The sequence below is a fragment of the Pteropus vampyrus genome, unplaced genomic scaffold (assembly GCF_000151845.1).
Source record: "Pteropus vampyrus isolate Shadow unplaced genomic scaffold, Pvam_2.0 Scaffold16, whole genome shotgun sequence".
NCBI classification, from domain to species: Eukaryota; Metazoa; Chordata; class Mammalia; order Chiroptera; family Pteropodidae; genus Pteropus; species Pteropus vampyrus.
The window spans coordinates 9,432,473-9,449,326 of NW_011888797.1; the positions used below are offsets into that span (position 1 = coordinate 9,432,473).

Below are 16,854 nucleotides of genomic sequence, written 5' to 3' on the forward strand. Positions count from 1 at the left end.
AACATACACTGAATACCTAATATTTCCAAAGTACTGTTAGATGACTGACAGAGTAAGAAAGATGAAAAACAAAGGCCTTTGCCTTCAAGGAAACTTTTAAATGGGAGGAGATACATGTGCAGACAAAGGTGAAAATAAAAACATATGGTGCCTTTGTAATTTTTTCTAAGTGCTCAACACAGCTACCTGAAAGACATTCATCCTCTTCTTCGATCCATTTGTACTTTCATTCCTACTAGCAGAATAACAAGTTAAGAGGAGTTTTCATTGACAGGACTTTCTTGCATGATAAGAGAGTAAACTTTCCACCTAATGGTACATCTGCTTTGATTATAACCATAGCTTTGATAATCAAAAGCACACAACTCCTTTCAAAAACAGGAAAGCCAAGATTCAACTTAGGCTCACATGCAGAGACCCCATGCCTTGTTCATCATGGTTTCCCTGCAATCTAGTACAGTGTCCAACACATGGTAGACACCCAAAAGAATGTGTAAATAAACAAAGTTCAATAACCAGAAATCATTCAGGCATTTGGTCACTGATTCAATCACAGACAATCTGCGTTCTCCTTTTTTATTCCCAAGTCTCTATTTGGTCATTTTTAAATTAAATCTCTCCAAAGAAAGCACACCAAAGATAACTGCTTTAAAAAAGAAAAAGAAAAGGAAAAGCGCAGGTGTCAAAACAATCTTGAGAAAGAACAAAACTGAAGGACTCATACTTTCTGATTTCAAAGTTTACTACAAAGTTACAGTAATCAAGATAGTGTCATACTGGCATAAGGGCAGACATACAGACCAATGGAATACAACTGAGGGTCTCAAAATAAACCCTTATAGTTATGACGAACTGATTTTTGAAAGGGCGCCCCCCAAAAAATAAATAAATAAATAAATGAAGGAGAGTAGCCTTTTCAAAAAATGGTGCTGGGACAACTGGACATCTACATGTAAAAGAATGAAGTTGGAACTTTATCTCAAACCATATATAAAATTAACTCAAAAAGATCATGTATCTAAAACCATAAAACTCTTAGAAGAAACTTAGGAGAAAATCTTGATGACCTTTGATTAAGTAATAGTTTCTTCGGTATGACACCAAAAACACAAGAGACAAAAGAAAAATGGATAAACTGGACTTCATCAAAATTAAAAACTTTTGTTCTTCAAAGGACACCATCAGTTCTAAGGATGTGATGTACAATATAGTGATTACAGTTAATAATACTGTATTATACACTTGAAAGTTGCTAAGAAAGTAGATCTTAAATGTTCTAACCACACATAAAAAAAAGAAATGGTAATTATGACATGATGCAGATGTTAGCTAATGCTACTGTGCTAAACACTCTACACTATATAACTGTATCAAATCAACACATTGTACACCTTAAACCTGCACAATGTTATAATGTCCATTATAACTCAATAAAGCGGGGGTAGGGGATGAGGGGAGACACCATCAAGTGAAAAGACAACCCACAGAATGGGAGAAAGTATCTGCAAATCATGTCTGCTAAGGGACTCGTATTCAGAATATATAAAGAACTCTTACAACTCAACAACGAAAAGACAAATAATCCAAATTTTTAAATGGGCAAAGGACTTGAACGGGAAGTTCTCCAAAGATATAGGAATGGCGAATAAGCACATGAAAAGACTATCAACATCATTAGTCATTAGGGAAATGCAAACCAAAACCACAGTGAGATAACATTTGCACCTATTAGGCTGGCTATAATCAAAGTCAAACAATAACAAGTGTTGGAAAGAATATGGAGAAATTGGAATCTTACATGTTACTGATAGGAATGGAAAGCGGTACAGCCACTTCGGAAACGGTTTGACAGATCCTCAGAATGTTAAAACAGAGAGTTACCATGTGACCCAGCAATTCCACACCCAAGTATAACCAAGAAAACTAAAAACGTATGTCCATATAAAACCTTGTACACGAATGTTCACAGCAGCTTTATTGATAATAACCAAAAAGTAGAAACAATCCAAATGTCCATCAATCAATGAACAGATAAACAAAGTGTGGTGTATCTGTAATTGAGTATTATTTGGTAATTTTTAAAAGGAATGAAATACTGATATATTATGGATGAATCCTGAAAACATCACATTAAGTGAAAAAAGCCAGAGACAAAAGGCTACAAACTGTATGATTCCATTTATATGAAATATCCAGAATGGGCAAATCCACAGGGAAAGAAAATAAATTAGTAGTTCTGGGAACTAAGGAGTAATGGAGAGTGGCTGCTAAAGGTACTGGGCTTATTTTTGGTAATGAAAATATTCTGAAATTAGATAGTGATGATGGATGCACAATCTATGATTATATAATAAAAAACCGCCCAAACACTAAAAACCACTACAAATACTTAGAAAGGGTAAGATTTACGTTCTGTGAATTATATGTCAGTAAATCTATTATATAAAAATAATAATGACAGGCAACGTTGGGTATTTTCACACTAATTTTTACAGGAGAGATTTATAAAGCTTAGACATAACCAAAGTAAAGCGCTCCTTCTTCAAGCGCTGTGTTTGTTCTGGATTCTACAAACTTGTCTCAACGCCATTCACCACAGATTATAACAATGATGATAACACTACATACTGAGCAAGTAATCAGGTATAGTTTCAGGATGCATGGAAGGAGAAAGAAAAAGCTGCAAAGAGGAGATAATAAAAATAGATACTAAGTGGGAAAGTCAAACTTTCAACCAGGTCTGCTGGACCCCAAAGTCTCTGTTCTTTCCACTGAGCAAGTTCTCTTCTCTAACAACCATTCCACATTACTCTGAGAAAGGAATTTTATGATTAAGAAAGTAAACAAAAACATCCAAAAGCAAAATTACCAGAGATTCATCACACCTAGAGAATATCCATGTAGAAACCATATTCTTGCATTCAATGATGCAGAAAATTTTATGAGAAAAAAAAATCACGTTCCTACAAGCCGGTATTGTCAAAAACTTTAACAGCAAAGACAGATGTAACAGGCTGCACAGAGCTGTATCAGAGTAAATGAACCCACCTGCCTTAGCAAAGCAGCGCTCTCTCCATCCCGTCTCAGATAAGCTCTTTGGAACTCTCTAGCCCTCAGAAACTCCTGCCTCTCTGAAAGTGGCCTACACTTAATGACAAAGGCTTGCTTTCCTTTCTAACTTTATCATGCGTGCGTGCGTGCGTGCGTGTGTGTGTGTGTGTCTCCCTTCAAAATGCATTAACTTTGCACGTTTTTGAAGTTTACAGAAATGGATCTTACTGTATGCATTCTTTAGCGATTTCCTTCTTTTTTTTGCTCAATACTATAAATTTCACTAATTTTGACTGTTTAGTATTCTAGTTTATGAATATGTCACAATTTATTTATCTGTCCTATTTTCCTGTTAATATATAAATTATTTCCAGTTCTTTTGGCACTCACAAACCACGCTGCCTATGAACATTATTTTAAGATTTGAGATATCATTTTTCACTTGTGAGATTAGCGAAAATGAAAATATCACAAATTGGCAGGAAGAGTAAATAGATATCTTCACATCTAATAGTAGGAATGTAAGTATATTGGGATCACCCTTTTGGAAAGCAACTTGACAATAATTATTAAAATATTAAATTCACATACTTTCTTGTAATTGCACATCTTTGCTCTCTGTACCTAGAGAATCACTTGCACATATGATCAAAGAAGCATGTGCAAAGATTCTAAATGCAGTGGTGTGTAATAGTGAAAAACCAGAAAGAACCTCGAGTCTCCATTAATAATAGTATTATCAACTATTATATTATTTTAACATCCTCTGTGTAAGTTTTTAGAAAGATAAAATCTCTATGAACTAACTCAAGTTATATTAAATGGTAACAGAATAGTCAATGTGCTATTTTTTATCACAATTTTAAAAAGAGGCATTTCTACATGCATATAAAAAAGTAAATAAATGCATAGAGAAAACCTGGAAAGAGAAACAAAAACTTCTAACACTGGTTACTTCTAAGGAGAAGAACAAGATTTGTGGAAGGTCAAGAGGGCATACTTTATCTGAATTGTTTGAATTTTACATTGTGTAAAATTCATGTATTTCTTAAGAGTGGTAAAAAGAGTCAAAGTCACTATTACCAGTGTTTTCATGTTTTATAACTTACAAAAAACATCTTCACGTAATCTTATTTAGTCTTCACAACACAGAAAATAGGTTTTATAACCCTCATTTTACAGGTGACAAAACTGAATTTCAGGAAGATTAAGTGATTTGTTCAAGGACAAATAACTCTATATCCAGTACTTCCATTACTTTATGATGACTAGTAAAGAAAACATTCCCCTGGTCCAGATAGGGATGATTATGATTATCAAAAAATGTGCAGATCTGAGTTTTCAATCAGTGTAAAAATTAAAACTGACATTTAAAGCAGAGATGGAATCACAAGGCAAGCTAATGGAACAGATGGGACAGAAATCACATGTGTTAAACTCTAAAGAGGAAAGCCTTTAGCAGCTACGTATCTGTCAGAGCTATTGGCCCAGTAAGACTGAAAGAGAAACTGACTGCTAGGCATAGAGGCTGCTCAAAAATAAAATAAATACATAAGAAACAAAATGCCATCCGCAAGAATCTTTACTGACAACCGAGGATAGTAATTAAACTAGTTTAGAAGCTTCTGGTTAGTGAACGTGAGAAAGAGTAACAGAAGGATCCTTAAGTAACTGTCCAATAGGACAAGCGTGGTGGATCATGCATGTACGGTGGACACTGAGACATGTGAAAAAAAAAAATCACCTGACTTTTGTATTCTCCACTGACTGCTTAGAAGCTCCCTTATGCACCCGTTTGAAAAATTCATTTAAGCAGAAGAATCCTTCTTTATTAATTGCTTTATGACAAGCATTGTGCTGAGATCCTTGCCCTTCGAGAGCTCAGAGTCATAATAATTACAAGATAACATGACTGATACCATAACAAAAAGAACTACAGGACTCCAGGAAATCTTTTTAAAGAGTGTGTGGGGGCATGGGGGTGGATAATAACCTCTAACCTCTGATCGGAGGAAAAGATCTCCAATACTGTGACGGACTGATGCACATGTAAACTTCTAAAGCCACTTTTCTAAACACATTATGAAAATCATCAGTATTATTTCTAAATTATTAGCCAATATATTTGTCCATTCCAAATTAAAATTACTCAGAATACTGCACCTGAGAGGGAAAACAAAAGTACTGTTTCAATCAGAAAGTCCTGCTTCTGTTACGAGAGTTATTTTCTACTGGCTTCCATCACTAGGAGCAGGGTGAAGGAAACTGGAAGTGCACGATTACGTTACATCGAGGAATTTTAAAAACAATTTGTTTAAACCCACCCTGTTGTCTTTCTTTTGTCTAACGAAACCAACTCATTTCACAAAATGGGAAGGGAAGAAAAATACTAAGAATGGAACAAAATAAATTCTTGCCACCACGTACTTTTGGGAGAGGAGAGTAAAAGGAAGCAGAAGAAAGTAAGAAGTGAAGCTGTCCTCTATAACCCAAACTGGGCAGTGGTACAAGGCCAGATTTTTCAGTGACTTACTCCCAGCTGAAAATGAATTTCACATTACCTTATACACATTTAACAATGGAAAGAAAAATGGATTTAGACCACACTCGCTGGGGTTGGGGCGGGGGGCGGGGGGAGAGCAGATCAAGTTTTCCAGGATATTTCACTGCCTTGTATTGCAGCCAAAGTTACTGTTTTTCAAATATTTTCAAATATTTTTGAATTGGAACATGGACGAGAACACTACAGGAAGTGAAAATGTGCCTAAATTCCATATGGTTTTACTTGCAAAAATCAATCCCAGCAACAAGTAAGTACCTATGGCTCAGGAAGAAAGACTGCTAAGGAATCACAGGGCATCATTCTGCTTCCAAACCATACAGGATCCGAGGTACTCAAAGATAAGATAAATGTATATGAGGGACATATACCTGGAAGTATCTAACAACATGGGCCCAACATAAAACCCAATTGGTAACTGGTAAACTAAGCTTTCATGCTCCAATAAAATAAAACATAACTTATGCCACCTTCTCATCAAGATAACTGATGATAGTTCTTTGTGACACTCACTACTCCATCCCAAAAACCTATCTCCTTTTTTTTTTTTAAGTTAAAAATGCCCTAGTTAACACCTGACCAAGAATTTATTGGGTCTTCAAAGCCCACCTTTGGAACACACTAAAATTTTCTCTTTTCAATAACAGTCACAGCTTTCTAAGAGATAATCGATCAAATCTCTTTTCTTTATAGGTGAGGAAACTGAGACCTAGAGATGTGCCCTGTCCATAGTCAACGAAGCGGACATAAAAGAGGACCTAGAACTTAGAACTCTTGCCTCTCAGATCATGTAAGCTAATTGCAGATGTAACTAACTCCTTTTATAATGCACTAGAGAAAGCATAGACTTTGAGAGTCAAAGAGATGTAGATTCAAATAGTAGCTGTGTCACTTTCTAACTATGTGACTCTGGTCAAATTATTTAATCACTCTGAGCCTCAATTTCCTCAACTGTGTAATATAAACTCTTTGGGTCATAAAGTTGTGATGATTAAATGAGATAACGTGGGCAAAGTTTACCTGGCACAGTATTTAACATACAGGAGAAATTCCAGAAGAATTCCCTCCTCATCTCTATGTCTATAAATTGCAAATGACTTGAGAGAGAAATTGAACCAATCTACTACTGGACTCATTCCCACAAAGTAACACATTTCCAAATAACCAAGAAGTACATAAATAAAATTCTTCTTCAACCTCTTCCTTCCAGTATTAAGATTTGAGAACATACTATAAATATTCTCTAACAGTTTCCTTTTAAAAAGATAATATGATTACATATAAATAACAAGTTACCATTTTCAACCATTTTTTTAAGTACATTCACACTGTTGTGTAACCATCACCATCATTCATCTCCAGAATTTTCTCCAACTGGAACTCCCCAACACCCCTCTTACCCCACACCACCTGGCAATCGTCAATCTACTTTCTGCCTCTGAATGTGACTATGCTAGGTACCTCACATAAGGGGAATCAAATGCTATTTTTCCTATTTTGTCTGGCGTATTTCACTTACCATAATGTCTTCATGGTTCATCCGCATTTAGCATGAGTCAGAATTTCTTCTTCTTAGGCTGAATAATAAATATTCCGTTGTATGTTTATACCACATTTTGTTTATCTATTCATCTGTTCATAGACACTTCAGTTGCTTCCACTTTTAACTATTTTGAGTAATGCTGCTATGAACATGGGTGTACAAACATCTGCTGGAGTCCCTGCTTTCGACTCTTTAGGGTATATACCCAGAAGTAGAAATGCTGGATTACTGATAACTTATGTTTAATATCTGAGGAATCACAGATATGCCCTTTTCCATAGCAAATGCACATTTTACATTCCCACCAGCAATGCACAGGAGTTCCAATATCTCCAAATTACATCCATAGTACACAGTAAATGCACATTTTACATTCCCACCAGCAATGCACAGGAGTTCCAATATCTCCAAAGTCTCATCAACACCTGTTATTTTGTTTTTTGCCACTTATTCTAATGGGTGTGAAGTGTTTTCTCATTGTAATCTTGATGTGTACTTCCCCGATAATTAATGCTAACTTAGCATCATTGCATGTGTGTACTGGCCATTTGTATATCTTCTTTGGAGAAATGTTTATTCAAATCCTATGCTCATTGGCCTGTGTGAGGCTGTGATTTTGTTGAGTTGTAAAACTTTTTAGATTTTAAATGTTAACCCCTTATCAGATATGATTTGTAAATATGTTCTCCCATCCATGGGCTATCTTTTTACTGTTGATAGTGTCCTTTGACATACAAAAGTTTTCAACGTTCATTTAGTTCAATTTATCAATTTTCTTTTGTTATCTGTGCTTTTGGTGTCATATCCAAGAATCTACTGCCAAACTCAAAGCTATATTTTACCCCTATGTTTTTTTCTAAGAGTTTTATTGTTTTAGCTTTTACATTTAGGTCCTTGGTCCTTTCTGAGTTGACTTTTGTATATAGTGTAAGGTAAGGATCCAACTTGATTTTTTTTTTTGCATGTTTAACTTATATTTGAAGTTTCTTAGATCTCTATTTGCCATCTTCCTGGTTTCTGAGCATCTGGAATTAGATATCCATTCTACCCATAAGCTGGTTATCGATTAATTGATTCACTTCCAAATTCACCTATTCGGCCTGCTCTGTGAAGATGATCTGGGCCCTTTAAACATTTGGTGTTTGATGTTTAGCATGATGTCAAGCTTCGTCGGTAGAGGGCACAAGGGAGACATTTAAGGAGACAAGGGTCCGGTTCCCTTCCTGGTCCCAGTGTGCTTTCTCAGCAGCGCTCGCAGTGCACATCAGCCAGCAGTACCCAGAAGCCAGGACCTTCCCCCAGTAACTGTCTTTGGCTGTTCTACAGCAGAGTGAGTGCCTCTGGTAAGACAGCTCCCTGTGAACAGCTTTCTCCAGTACCCTAGAGCAGCCGTCCCCAACATTTCTGGCACCAGAGATTGGTGCTCCTATGAGAATCCAATGCCTGATGATGTGAGGCAGTGACGCTAGTGCTGGGAAGCGGCTGCAGATACAGATGAAGCTTCTCTCCTCGTCCACTGCTCACCACTCACCTCTTGCCGTGCGGCCCAGTTCTTAACAGGCCACAGACCAGTACTGGTCCACAGCCCAGGGACTGAGGACCCCTGCCCTAGAGGACAGATTTCTGGCAACTTTAAAAGGCAGATTTCCAACCAGCTCTGCAGGTCTGGTATCACAGACCTACTTCTCTGCCACTCAGAGAGCCACAACCATGCCCTTTTCAACAAGTTGTAGATCTCGCCCCCTGTTGCAAGGGGTTGGGGAAGAGGAAGACAGCTTTTCTCTGGGTGCTTTATCTCAGCCCTGGGTTAACATATAACATAATTATATATTAATTATATTTCATATCAGTATACCAATCACATTATTAAATTACATTATATCTGCTATATTACTTCTGCTATTCCTTAGAGTTCTCTTCTTACAAACCAATCCCTTATTACTTTAATATTCTGTTGTAGTAAATAACTCTTTATATTTCATTCTGGGTCCAGATTACTTATAGTCTCTCTCTCCTGACTGAACCCAGACTGATATGGGTGAGCTGAAATAGCCACTTACTATTTACAGCAGCGGTCCCCTTTTTGGCACCAGGGACGGGTGCTTCTATGAGAATCTAATGCCTGACGATCTGAGGTGGAGCCGAGGTGGTAATGTTAGCGCTGGGGAGCGGCTACAAATACAGATGAAGCTTTGCTCCTTGCCCACTGTTCACTGCTCACCTCCAGCTGAGCGGTCCAGTTCCTAATAGGCCACAGACCGGTACTGGTCCACGGCCTGAGGGTTGGGGACCCCCGATTACCAGGACAGACATTATGCTTAGTATTAGCTATACATTATCACTTTGTATTCTCACTAAAACTCTGTGATATAACTCTGTATAATAATAAAACTGAGGCTCAAAAAAATAAGCAATTTGCCTACAATAATATGAACCAGGTGTGTCTGACACTAAAGTCCCTGCTAGTTATCTGCTATGGCATTTATTTTTCTTCACAGAACCTAGCAACACTTTTTAAAGAACATCTATGTACAAGGAACAAATGAACACAGCAAGCCTGACTGCTATCCTTAGAAAGGGCAGCTTTCAAGGATGGCCTTGGCTGGTGTCTGGGAACTTAGATTTCAGGATGGTTCTATTCCCAGACCTGATAAGAATGGCTCACTGTGCCTAAACTGTGCAACGATATGGCTCATGCTGAACATGTGCTCTCCCTCTGGAATTCTGGTATGTGCCAGGCAGAGGGTGGCTCTGTGAACCACCTTTCTACCCATCCCCAAAAAAGAAAACTCTCAGCACTAAGTCTCTAATGGACTTGCCTGGTACACAACATTGTTACAACTCGCTGCTGAAGGAAGTAAGCACATCCTGTGTGACTCCACTAGCAGGGAACTCCTGAGGCGTGAGCCTGATTTCTTCACTCCAAGCACGTTTTCCCCTTCTGATTTGACTTTCTATCCTTTTATTGTTATAAATCATAGCCATGAGTTTGCCTATACGCTGAGTTCTGTAAATCCTGGTGAATCACTGAATCTAGGGTAGTCTTGGGGACCCCCAACACAACCTATGACATGCCAAACATGTTATTAAATGCGGAGGACACAAAGGTTAATAGGGCCTTTGCCCTCAAGGAATCTGCCAGTCTATTTAAATTTCCCTTCTTTCACTTTTCTGATCTTCATTTCTTAGTCTGTTCACCACTTAAAATAGATCAGATACATTTCCCTGAGCTAAATTTCATTCTTAGTGCTGAAGTGATGCTAAATATTTAATAAGTCCATCAGGCAAAATCTGAGATACAAAGCTCTAATAAACTCAAAGGCCACACATTATTTTCTTTTTACTTTCCCCATCTTACTGTGTTCCTCATTAAAAATAAATTGACAAACCCTTGTACATTGTTTGTGGGAATAAAAAATGGTGCACCTGCTACAGAAAACAGTTTGGCGGCTCCTCAAAAAGTTAAATACAGACCTACCATATGGCCCAGTAATTCCACACCTAGGTATATTCCCAAAAGGACTGAAAACAGGTACTCGAATATTTGTACACACATGTTCATAGCACTATGCACAACAGCGATGGAAACAACACAAATGTCCATCAATGAATGAACGGATAAACAATTATGGTATATACATACCAAGGAATATTATTCAGCTGTAAAAAAGAACAACGTACTGGTATATGCTACAACACGGGTAAACCTTGAAAACATTATGCTAAGTGAAAGAAGCCAGACACAAAAGATCATATATTGTATGATTCCACTTATGTGAAATACTCAGAAGAGGTAAATTCACAGAGACAGAAAGCAGATTGGCAGTTGTCAGGGACTGGAGGGAAGGGGAAATGGTGGGTGATCACTTAACAGATATGGATGGGGTTTTTGGGGGGGGCGGGTGATGAAAATGTCTGGAATTAGAAAGTGGCTACACAACACCGTGAATGTACTATATACCACCAAATTTTTCCCTTTAAAAATGTTAATTTTATGTTATGTGAATTTCATCTCAATAAAAAAAAATTTTAAAACAATGCAATATACACTATGGTATAAATGAAGAAAACCAATCTTCCTGATGTTACCTGAATGAATAAACAGGTACTTGTAGTTTGAAACTGCTGTATCTCAATATATATCCGGGAAAAGAAGACTCAAAGGGTTCTGATGCAGTCCAGTATATATAAATGTTCTTCTAAAACCATAGAAAATATTTCTAAATTATAAAATTTTGTATATAATTTTGAATATGCACATATAAATAAAATCGATATTTTAATGACATCGCCTATTTCATCAACATCCCTAAAAGTTTATACATTTAGGTTGGCCCGTCCTTTCAATGGAAAAACAGCATAAAGCCTTATATGCAGAGTTTCCTCATATTCAGGCATAAAGAGCACATATATATACACCTTTATTGTTTCTTTTAAGTCTAGAAGGATGTACCTATCTCAAAATGTTTACTGATTATATGTCTTGGTGTTGACTTTGGGTTTATGAGTGATAAACATTTTTTTTCTTTTGCTTATGTGTATTTTCTAATTTTTCAATAACGAACATGTGTTATTTTTATTTAAACATCAAAAACACAGAAACAAGTGTTATCTCCTCAAGGATGCTATGAAGGTTAAATGAGATAATATTAAGCCCTTGACACAGTATTCAGAATATCATAAGTACACAATAAATGTTAGGTAGTATGAGTATTATTATATTTATGTTCTTGTAAATATTTCTCAGGATACGTGTCTTTCATTACCTTAATGCAAGCCTGAGTCACCTGAGTCAGGCCTATATTACTGTAATAATAGTTTCTTAGCTGGTCCAGCAGCTTCCATCCACCTGTTCATAATTTTCTTACCAGGGCCAGATTAATTTCACACAATACCACTCATATCACTCCCCTGCTAATGACCCTCCACTGCTCATAAGATGAAGCTCCAAACACCCTAAATCTGGCCTCATCTGGTCATTCCCTTTTTCTCCTCATTTACTTATTCCTTCAACAAACATTTACTGAGGGACTTTCATGTGCCTGGTATTATGGTAGGAATAGAAAGACAAGTTATTAATTCTTCTGTTAAGGAACTTATTGTCTAGTAAGAAAGACAGGCATATAAACAAATATAAGAACTATCCAATAAAATGTAAATATAAGGCCCAGAGGGAATAAGAGTACATGGTTAAAAATGGCATAAGAAAGGCATGAGAAATCACAAAGGGAATACACAAGAGGCAAGGTTTGAGTGGAGTGAGGAAGATGACTGCAAATGGCTAATTTCCAGATATAAACTTTATTCCATTTACTTCATAAACTAGGATGTTCTCCAAGTTCAACTCAAATAAAATCTAGCAAAGTCCTACTTCCCTTCACAATGTAATCCCTGTAATCCCTAAAGCTCAGTATTTTTTTCAAACTGCGGGTCAAGACCCACTGATGACATTTAAGAGGCCTCAACCATTATTTAAAAAATAATTAGAGCAGTAGTTCTCAGACTTTTTGGTCTTAAAAGTCCTTTACATCTTAAAAATTATTAAAGAGCCCCCAAAAACTTTTGTTTATATGCATTTTAAATATTAATATTTGCCTACAGAAACTGAAACCGTAACTTAAATATTTAATTCATTTTTAAATACCAGTAATGAACCATTATGCTAACAAAAACATTTAATGAAAATTAGCTACATTTTATAAAACAAAATTTAGTGAGAACAGGTTCACTGCCTTACATTTTTGCAAATATCTTTCACATTCAACTTAATAGAAGATGGACAGATTCTACTATCAGCTTCTGCATTCAATCTGTTATGATGTTATTTTGGTCAAAATGAATGAAAAAAATTTGGTCTTCTACAGACATGTATTTGGAAAAGATAAGAGTATTTTAATAGTCTTCACACATCAATGGATAGTCTTCCTTAATACTGTACCAAAACTTGAAAAGTGACAGTGTCTTAAAAGTTAGTTGCAATGTAGCATCTGAAACCATATTAATGAATTTTTCAAACTCTGTAGATTAAAATCTATTGGTCTGTTCTACATGTTGAAAGGATTTTTACCTATCATGATTATGTAACATCATTCCTATATAAAATACTGGTTCACTAAGTTATAAAAATCTTCTAAGTTTTGACATATTTCATTATATACCCCCCCCCAAAAAAAATCATATTCACTTAATCACCATCGATCTCATCGGAAAAATCTTTAAGTACTGGAGCTGTCAAGCCCATTGTCCAGAACACATTTTCCAGAATTTTAATTTTGCTTGAAAGTTCAAATTTTATCATTGGGAACAAATATTGTCATTATTTTCCTTGAAATGATACAATCCATTCATTTTAAATGTCTGCCAAATACCCAATCTGAATAACCATAGTCTGCCAATTTATTTTTCAAGTAAAAATAGTATTCCATGAAAAAAAAGTGGCTAGTTTACCTGGAAACTCAAATAATCACAAAACTGTTTTTCCTTGAGATGACCATCATACTCACTATACAGAAAAGCTTTATGTGTATTACCTATTTGTTACACAGAATGTTAAAGAGTCGTAATCAGCGTGGAGATTTAATAATAGTAATAATTTTTACTGCTTCATCAACAACATTCTTCAAATTGGCTTTTTTCCCCCTTTTTTTTAATGGCAAGCATGTGGTGGTGAACGATATGATGACTACAATACAATTTTGTGCCGCTGCTCTGATTCATGCTAGAGTGTCAGCAGTTTTACCCATCACTGCTATGTAACATCAGCGCAAATTTCAATGCAATGGAAAAGGCAAATAAAATCTTAGAGTTATTATGAAAATAGTTTTGACTTTGAAGATCCCCTAAAAGGGTCTGGCGCATCTCAAGGGGTCCATCGCACTCTAAGAATCACTGTAGTAGACAGACTACACAGAATTTTTCAAAAGAATCAAATACCTCCCCTTTAGTAAGAGTAACAATTATTTCATGAAACTTGTTTTAGTCAAATATATACAGATAAATATTTAACTATGTACCAGGTTATCACATAAAATGGATCTCTTATCATGGGTCATGGTCAAAAAAGCTTGCAGAACAGTCCTCTAGCCCAAAGCAATTACTCCCTTCTTAAAACTACTGTAGCATTTACTAAGCACTTGACTTTATTCCACCACAGACCAATTTTGGAATGTATTATGTATACGTCTACACCTACTATTTCTGAAGAGTTCATAAGCTCTCAAACTACATCTCATACATCTATGTTTATTTCCCCCAATGATACTAGATATTATCACGGGTTCTCAAAAAAATTTTGTATTGAATTTCCTTCTTCATATATAACGGGCCTAAGAAGCAGTTTGTCTGTGTCATACTAAGCCCACAAAAACTTCCTAGTTTTGACATGTCATGGGTAATTCCATGCATCGTGAGATGTAGAGGGGAAGGTATAGTCATTGGTATCACGCTGACCTGAGATAGATCCTTGACACTTACTAGCTTCATGATCATGGAATATTATATTACTTCATCCCGAGCCTCAAATTCTTCACCTTCTAAATGAGAACATAACCTACTCATAGGGTTGCTACAGGGATTAAGTGAGATAAATACGTGCAAAGTGAGTTGTACAGTACCTGATCCTTAATGGGATAGCGCTACTCAAGAATAATGATGATAATAAGAAATAATGCCTTATTATACGAAACACTTCGCTACATACAAAACATAGGCAGGTCCAACAATTATAGGATCACAGAGTTTGAGGGGACCACACAGGTCATCTAATTCTAATCCAACTCCATGACCTGCATTCTCCTCCCCTTGCCGCACACTCACACACACAGACAGACCTTACAGATAAGAAAACCAAAGGAGCATAAGGTTTTAAATGTCTTTCTCATGGTTACAGAGCCAGTGAGGGGCAGAAGTTGGTGTCAAACACATCCTCCTATTCATAACATCCTGCTAAACAGATAACATTATTCCTTTCTGATTGATAAGGAAAACTCAGGGTCAGACTTAGTGAAGTTAAATGACATGTCCAAGTTCTCACAGGCAGTAAATAACAAAAAAGGGAATGGAACCCAAGTCTTCAATTGCATATGAAATTCACTTTCTGCAATCACTGATAATTATTCACATTTAGATCTGAAGAGAATAATTGACATGATTATGTGAATACTTATGACTAAATATGCCAGTTGATAACCACCAACAAAAATTAGTTTTGTGTTGTGATATGCCATTCAAATTGGTGTTTCACTGAACTTCACAAGCTTTGGCATTTAAAAAAAGATATCTCTTCATTAGCCTCAGAGTATAAAGGAAATACATCCCCAAAGGATAATTCTGCAATGTTCAAAAAATCCCTCTGAGAGGCTAACACACTGAATACCACAATCTTAATTTAAATTAACACTTACCAAAAAGGTCAATTTGGAAAAAATAAAATTTGTTTTAACTGGTGTATATTAGCTATTTCAATTTAGCTTTTATAACAGTCCCATCACTCACACAGTTTACTCAACACGACGTCAAACCAGCTCTGGTGCTCGTCAGCAGGGTGACTTAGGGCAAGTTACGCAACCTTTCTGATCTGTAAAATACATGTGATAATGCCTGTACCTTGCAGGGATGTCAAGTAAAATTAGGCATAATGTACAAAAAGCACCTAGGAGTATACCTACCGTATAGAAGAAAGCTATTACTATAACAATTTTTATTAAATCCTTTGAGTTCACAATCCTGTCTTATCTCTCGGTCCCCTAAGATTTGTATGACTGAATGAAAATGGACCTTTCTATTTCCTACTGCTGTTTTTGCTTCCAACATCCTACTGGCTAGGACTGCCAATCCTCTGACCTAAACCCTCTGCCCTCTACTTCTGATGTCCCCACAACGAGTCCCTGAACTTGCTTTTACTGCATTAATTTCCTGGTCAGAAAATAAAACAATGCTCGTTACTTATCAATTCAGTGATCTTCTGATAATTACCACGCTAATTCTTGCTAAGAACTAGTCTAAAAGACTTCAAATGAAATCACCTGATTTTAAGGGTTTTTTTCTCTCATACCAATTTTTTAAAAACAAATTTGTTTTAAACATATAGTCGACTATTAATTCATAACAGAGATGCCTCTATCAGATCTCATCATACCTTGATTCCCGTACCAGCTCAACTAGCTCTTCTAGCCCTCTTGGATAAATCTCCATTAAGGAAAAGGCACGTTGTAGAAAAAGGTGACAAAGAAAACTATATGTACACATCTCTGCAGTACAATTAGGTGCTCAATGTAGCTGGGGCAAGGGCAAGAGGCAAGGAACCTACATAGACAGGACGGTACTGGGTGCCCACTGGCAGCCTTTTCTGAGGAGACAGAACTACTATATGGATCACTGAAAGGTTGAAGGGGAAGGGAAAGGGAAAGGGAAAGGGAAAAGCACTAACATATTTAGGCACTGCAATAAGCTAGATACTTTACACACGTTATTTCATGGTCTAGGTATTACCTCCATTGTCAGGTGAGGAGACTGAGACTCAGAGAGATGAAATGACTGGACCAAGGCCAAACAGCTAGTAAGTAGTAGAGACAGTCACAATTTTAACTTTACCCTTTCCATTCCATGGTACAGTGATTTAATGCAGAGAAGCATTATCTCTAGGGCAAGCAGCAGAAAAGGCAAGTGCATGCTCATGCACACACTGGCTTAGCCAGACTGT

General features: G+C 36.5%; 1 protein-coding gene across 13 annotated transcripts in view; it reads right to left on the minus strand.

The window, feature by feature from the left end:
• The window catches only part of RBFOX2 (RNA binding fox-1 homolog 2), a 252,781-nt gene that overhangs the window by 173,922 nt on the left and 62,005 nt on the right, over positions 1-16,854 (minus strand). The window lies entirely within an intron of this gene.